Source organism: Clytia hemisphaerica, unplaced genomic scaffold (assembly GCF_902728285.1).
Source record: "Clytia hemisphaerica strain Z4C2 unplaced genomic scaffold, Clytia hemisphaerica genome assembly, whole genome shotgun sequence".
Classification (NCBI taxonomy): Eukaryota; Metazoa; Cnidaria; class Hydrozoa; order Leptothecata; family Clytiidae; genus Clytia; species Clytia hemisphaerica.
The window spans coordinates 1,099,766-1,105,568 of NW_027103598.1; the positions used below are offsets into that span (position 1 = coordinate 1,099,766).

General features: G+C 37.1%; 1 long non-coding RNA gene across 1 annotated transcript; it reads right to left on the minus strand.

Moving 5' to 3' along the window:
* Positions 1-493: 493 nt before the first annotated feature.
* Positions 494-1,727, minus strand: LOC136801945 (uncharacterized). The gene is made up of 4 exons (XR_010845932.1): positions 1,667-1,727; positions 971-1,093; positions 746-786; positions 494-539 (listed from the first exon to the last, which is right to left on the minus strand). It is a non-coding gene; the product is annotated as an uncharacterized lncRNA (long non-coding RNA).
* Between the last annotated feature and the right edge of the window lie 4,076 nt (positions 1,728-5,803).

Here is a 5,803-nt window from a genome sequence, read left to right on the forward strand (position 1 = left end):
ATCTGTTACTTTATTTAAGTCTAACGACATTCCATTGACATTCCGTTGACAGCTATAAAAGCTGCAACTTAAACGAAGAAAGACGGAGATTGAAAGAGACACGAATAGTGTATAACCTATTTTATAAGATGTTTCATTTAAACTAAACGCTGTCAAATTATTATAAGTTGAAATTGAGAATATAAGTTAATCGATGGTACGAAACCATATACAGTCTTAAATTACTGATCTCTCCGCTGAGCCGTCTCCCCCTTTGTTAGCCCAGTCTACAGTATCCTGAGTAAAGAACAATATTATAATCCAAATAAGTGTTCATCATTACAGCAATAGAGACAAATAAAAAACCTGAAAAGTTTTCATTGTTACATACTTCTACTTTATAAGAATAAAGTTAGCGTGCATGTCTCTCAGATATAAAAAGCTCATTATCCCAAACATCCCAATAGACTCAGCTTCGCTTGTTTGAAATGACTTGTCTTTTCAACTTTGTATACCTTGGAGGTGAGCTGTTGGTTAAAGTCAATTGTGCGCTGCTTTCACTAAACGAAATAAATAAATGAATGAATTATAACATTAATCTATTCCTTATCAACTCATTCGAACATATTATTATTCCAGGTTTGCATATAATGAGTTGCATAACCCTCTTCTATATCTTTGGCAAGAGTCCGAACTAGCGAAAAACGACACACAAGTTGTTTCATGAATGGTTTTGCAGTATCATCTTATAATTAATTTTGCCTACCTTAAACTTGATTGAATGATGCTTTCTTTATACACTTCATTCTAAAAACAATACATTGGCGGTGAGGGAATTGCTAAGTTAGATAATCTGTCTTCAGATGGGATTTTAAAAGCTATTGGATTCCAGGTGGGAATATGGTTTAGCGAGGACTTAAATTCTTAGGTGAGTCTTTGCTAGAGTGAACATTGGGGAAATTATATGGAGAGCCTTTTGTCTCATATGTACCTTTTTAAGTGGGGTAGGTGGCACAATATCATTTTCTTCATCTTGGTTGTCATCTTCAATCTTAATCGTATTGTTTGATAATCGATAAACCACATCAAAATGAACTTTGGTTATTGCATTTTCCTAAGTGAAGATAATTACATACTTATTAATTTGGAAGTCATAGAATTAGGGCACTTACCTGGATAAGGCCATCTGTAGAAAATTAGGTGAGAAAAATTTCTTCCACCCAGGCGATCAATATTTTTTTTTTGTAAAATTCAAGCTCAATTGCCGTATTTTAGTTTCTCTAGTTAAATCAGTCTCTTTAGTAATGTAATCAATCTTTAGAAACAAGCAAATTAAACATATGATTTTTGTTGAAATTAAGCATGGTTGTCAGACTTTTTAGAATCCAATAAATACTTTTTAACACCGACCAACCGACCGATTGACTTGTAAAAAAGTTTTCACCTGGCCGCAGATCTGGAACAATAACTTTATTAGATGACCTAACGGTAATAATAAAAGACTAGTCAAATCTTACTACATTATCCAAGAACTAAAGACCCTTGTTCATGTTCAAGTTTATATTAATTGAATTCTAATTATTACCCTACAGTACAGGACATTACAGGATCTCTATACCAAATATTTTGGTTCTTGGAAGTACTAAGATTTTCTTTTTGAAGATAATAATCACAAGTATTCTTGTACCTGATCAGCTTGCAATGTAGTTGGCTGTACTGATGGTATATTGGTTTCCGTGGCTGTGTTTGTTTCCTTGACGAAGATAAAGAATCACTATTAAATTATAGGGTATACTAAAAATAAAGAAATCTACAAAATATTTTAATTCAACTTATGAACATTATAGAGAACTTAATTTATTCATTTGAATCCAACCTTCACCTGTAATTGCATTGTATATGCACAATTTACTTTTAAGTTTTTAAAATGATATGGAGATCCAACAGGATGGAGAGTTCCAGTCAGATTTTAAAACAATTGTTACCGTTTGTTTTGCAGGGGTGTCGCACCGCCCCTGCATTTTAATTTTAAAGTCCGCTTAGATTGTTTAAACCAAAGCCCGTCTTTTTTTACTCCCTCTCTTATGGAAATGATGTCATGTATTCTTTTTGATGAAGTAATGTCTTGACGGTCAAAAAAGTATTTTTTATTGAATGCGACCCCCACATCGTTGGAACCACCAGTTGACGTCTATTATAGTCAAGTCTGATAGTGGTAGAAGTATATTTTTGTCAAAACCTTTTTCGTCAGCGTCTTGTCCCGTTCCGATGTAGTCTAAAGACTGGCTTTGAGTTACTTTGGGAATGTTTTTGATCGATTGAAAATCTCTTTATAATACATACCTTTAGATGCAACATTTTTTTCTCTCTGCATAAAAACTGACACACAGGGACAAAACAAAACCACGCACGATGAAATTTGATTTTTGCAATGCAGCATCTTCTGTATGATTTAGAAAACGTCTCTTCATCGTTGGGCCTTTTATTTACGAAATCCATAAAATATCGCTTCGCTTGCTTTTAAAAATTAAAGGAGGAGTGTCACAAAAAATGAAACGATGTTTGAAAAGGGTATTCGGCCGTTGTTTTCCCATAAGTATTTAGTTTACTTACTAACTCGATCAAAATTTTCAATTCTTTTTGACATAAGGTCTTCGGCCGTTAACCATATGCTCTAGACAATGAAAATGGCTAAGTTTTACAGGTCTTCGGCCGTTAACCCAGTACGGAAAAATGAAAAAGTCAGGTCTTCGGCCGTTACGTCAGGTCTCTGACCGCTAACTTACTTGGGAAAAAATCCGCTGCGCCGCTTGAGGATTCTAATAGATACGCGTTGGATGGGAGGCACGGGCCAGCTGACAGAAGAATTAGTGCTGGTGAGAGAAAAAGGCTCAGTCGAACACTTGCAATCACACCTACCGAGGGCAAGTATATTTGCAAGCCTTGTCTGGTGGAGGCTAGAAAAATGAGAACGCCACCTGACAAGATCAACTTCGATGCAGCCGCTGATTCGTTGATCGGGATGATCGAAGAGGATATTAAAGGCATTAAGTTACAACGGACTATCACCCTCGAAAGACTTTTCTTGCAAAAAGTGGTGGGATGAGAGACCAAAAATTCTCATTGATTTCTTCACAGTTTTATGTGGGATAGATGAGTTGTCAACCAAAAGAAAATACGCCCAAATGGAGCAGATTATAGAGCTTGTTTACAATACACGAAAAGACCACCTTGTTTTACCCTTTTCCCTAGCTAAGAATACAGTATTGAGTGTACCCATTCAAAACAGTCCGTTAAGGTAGAGAGTGCACTGGCACCTGGGGGCTCGTACCAGCATCTACAAGACCTCTTCAGTGGGTCAGCATGTGAGCCAAAAATGGTACCAGACACTGATTGCAAAAGTATATTCGATAATGGATAGGTGCTTGGTAAAAATCGGCAGCCTCTTCAGAAAATGCCAGCCAGTGTGATAGCCGTACACGCATAAATACCGATTCCAAACTCACGACTTCAATGGAATGAGCAATTCAAACCAAAGCATTGGCATTTCAGTGCGACCCCTGTCGAAGAAAATGGTAATCGTGAACTGTTTGGACGGTTTCAGGACGACTTTTTGGAGAACAGATTGAAGGGAAGGTCAGAAAAGCAGGAGGTGGTAAAAAAAATCAAGGACAAGCGTGCCCTATATAGGGACTCGAAATTTTGCAACCAATGTGGGGTGCAGGACCTGAAGTCTGAGAACAGGACTGCTTGTCATTGGTGCTTTGGTACAACTAAAGCAAGGAAACTGACCCTAGAGATAATCAAGGAAGACAACACCAGTGAAGAAGACACGGAAAAGGATGAGGATGAAACCAACGTTGACTGTAGACCCATCAATGGAGATTGATGGCGAGAGTGAAAGTGAGAGTGACTCTGCAATGGAAGTGGACATGTTTGACAATGGCAACGCCGTCGACAAACTATCGGAACTAAACGAGTTAATTGTCAAAGAAGTAAGACCCTCTGTACAATGAAATTTATAAGATAACTTGTAACGTAATCTGTAAACACATATTCTATTGTATTCGTGTGGTCCTTCGTGGAAACAATTCCTCAGCTGCATAAAAGCTGATATTATCTTTCGAAACATGCAACATAAAATATTTGCTATTATAATAAAATTCACCTCAAGTGGATCTCCTCAAATGCTCAATCTACGAGGGAAATGTCCAAAGAAAAGGGGAGCCAGTTGAAGTTATTTGTGGTCAACCCAAGTGGTTATGACAGCATTTCGTTCATTCTGCGCAACCATGGCTATCGATCAGGTACACATACTTCCTTTTTAGCCATAATCATTACTTGAATAGCTGGAAAAGGCGCTATACAGAGATATGCATTGCTAAAACAGGAAGCAGCTTCTTTGCATGCTTCTCCCCGTGGCCTAATATACTCTTTTTCTGTTAAATCACTGTTAATCAGTATACACACACTACGGCATTTCTCACCTTCAGGAATACGGCGGTATAAAATGGAACACGTGAATGGCAATTCATTGAGGTTGATGCGCTTATCTACCCAATAATTCTCGAACTAATAGATAGATAGATAGATAAATATATTTACCGTGATAAAGCTATATGCGATATAAGTTGTACAGGTCAAGGATAGCTGTTAAAAATATGTACATGTTTTCATTTTTTGTGTTAAAAATAAAAATACTAGCTCAAGTTATAAAATATAGTAGGATGTTTATATCAATGTATGTTTGCTCAAAGTATAAATAGTAAACTATATATCCTATTGGCTGCTGTGAGTGAAAAGAACGGAAGGGAAACACACGAAGAATAGTCAGGGGGACTAGTGTACTCGGAGTAACCTAATGTTTGGTTTTCACAAGTGTGGGGACACTAAGGTAGCAGGGGTTGCATGAGCTCCTGATCCTACATGAGACAAGGTACGAGAGAAAAGATGAGAGGTGAGAGAAAGGGGAGAAAAATGAAAAAAAAGAAAAAAAAGAAGAAAAAAAAGGAAGCCGGTCGTTTATTGTTCTGCAAGATAGCGATTTAGGTGGGATTTAAAAGTAGATTTGGAAATGTTATTCAGATTGTTAATTTTAAGTTTAGTATGAAGATTATTCCAGTCTTTGGTAACTAGTGTAGCTATGCTAAAGGAGCCATATCTTACCGTGTTTGTAGTTGGTAGTTCAAGCCTATTGACGTGTTGCTTCTTGATTTGGTGTGCGACTAAGAAAATCAAGACAAAAATAACTAGGAATGGTTCTTTTGATAAAGTCAAATGCTAGGAGACAGTTTTTAACCTTAAGGAGTTTTCTCAGAGGAAGGATGGCAGATTTGACGTAGAGTGGGCGAGCCGATTCCCTGGGTGGTCTAAAGTGTATAACCCGTAAAGCTTTGTTCTGAAGGACTTCAATTTTCTCTAGAGAGGCTTGGGTGATATATCCAATGGTTTGAAGACAATAACTGACATGAGTGTTTTGAAGTCTACGAGATGTCTAAGTTTAGACAGAAATCCAACAGTGCGGGAAAGTTTTGTAGTAAGGTCATGAATATGAGGATCCCAGGAGAGGTGCTCGTCAAGAATGATTCCAAGATACTTAACCTTATTTGTTGGGTGAATTTTCTGTCCACTGAGTCTGAAATTCAAGTTTTTTGTAACTATGTTTCTGGATGATCTAAACAGGATCAATTCAGTTTTAGAAGCATTAAGACTAATTTTATTAGCTCGAAGCCAATGGACTAAGAGGGCAAGATCCCGATTTACTTTCCTGTTAAGCTTTTTTAAAGATTCGTCGCAGCAAATAAGGCTTGTATCATCTGCAAAG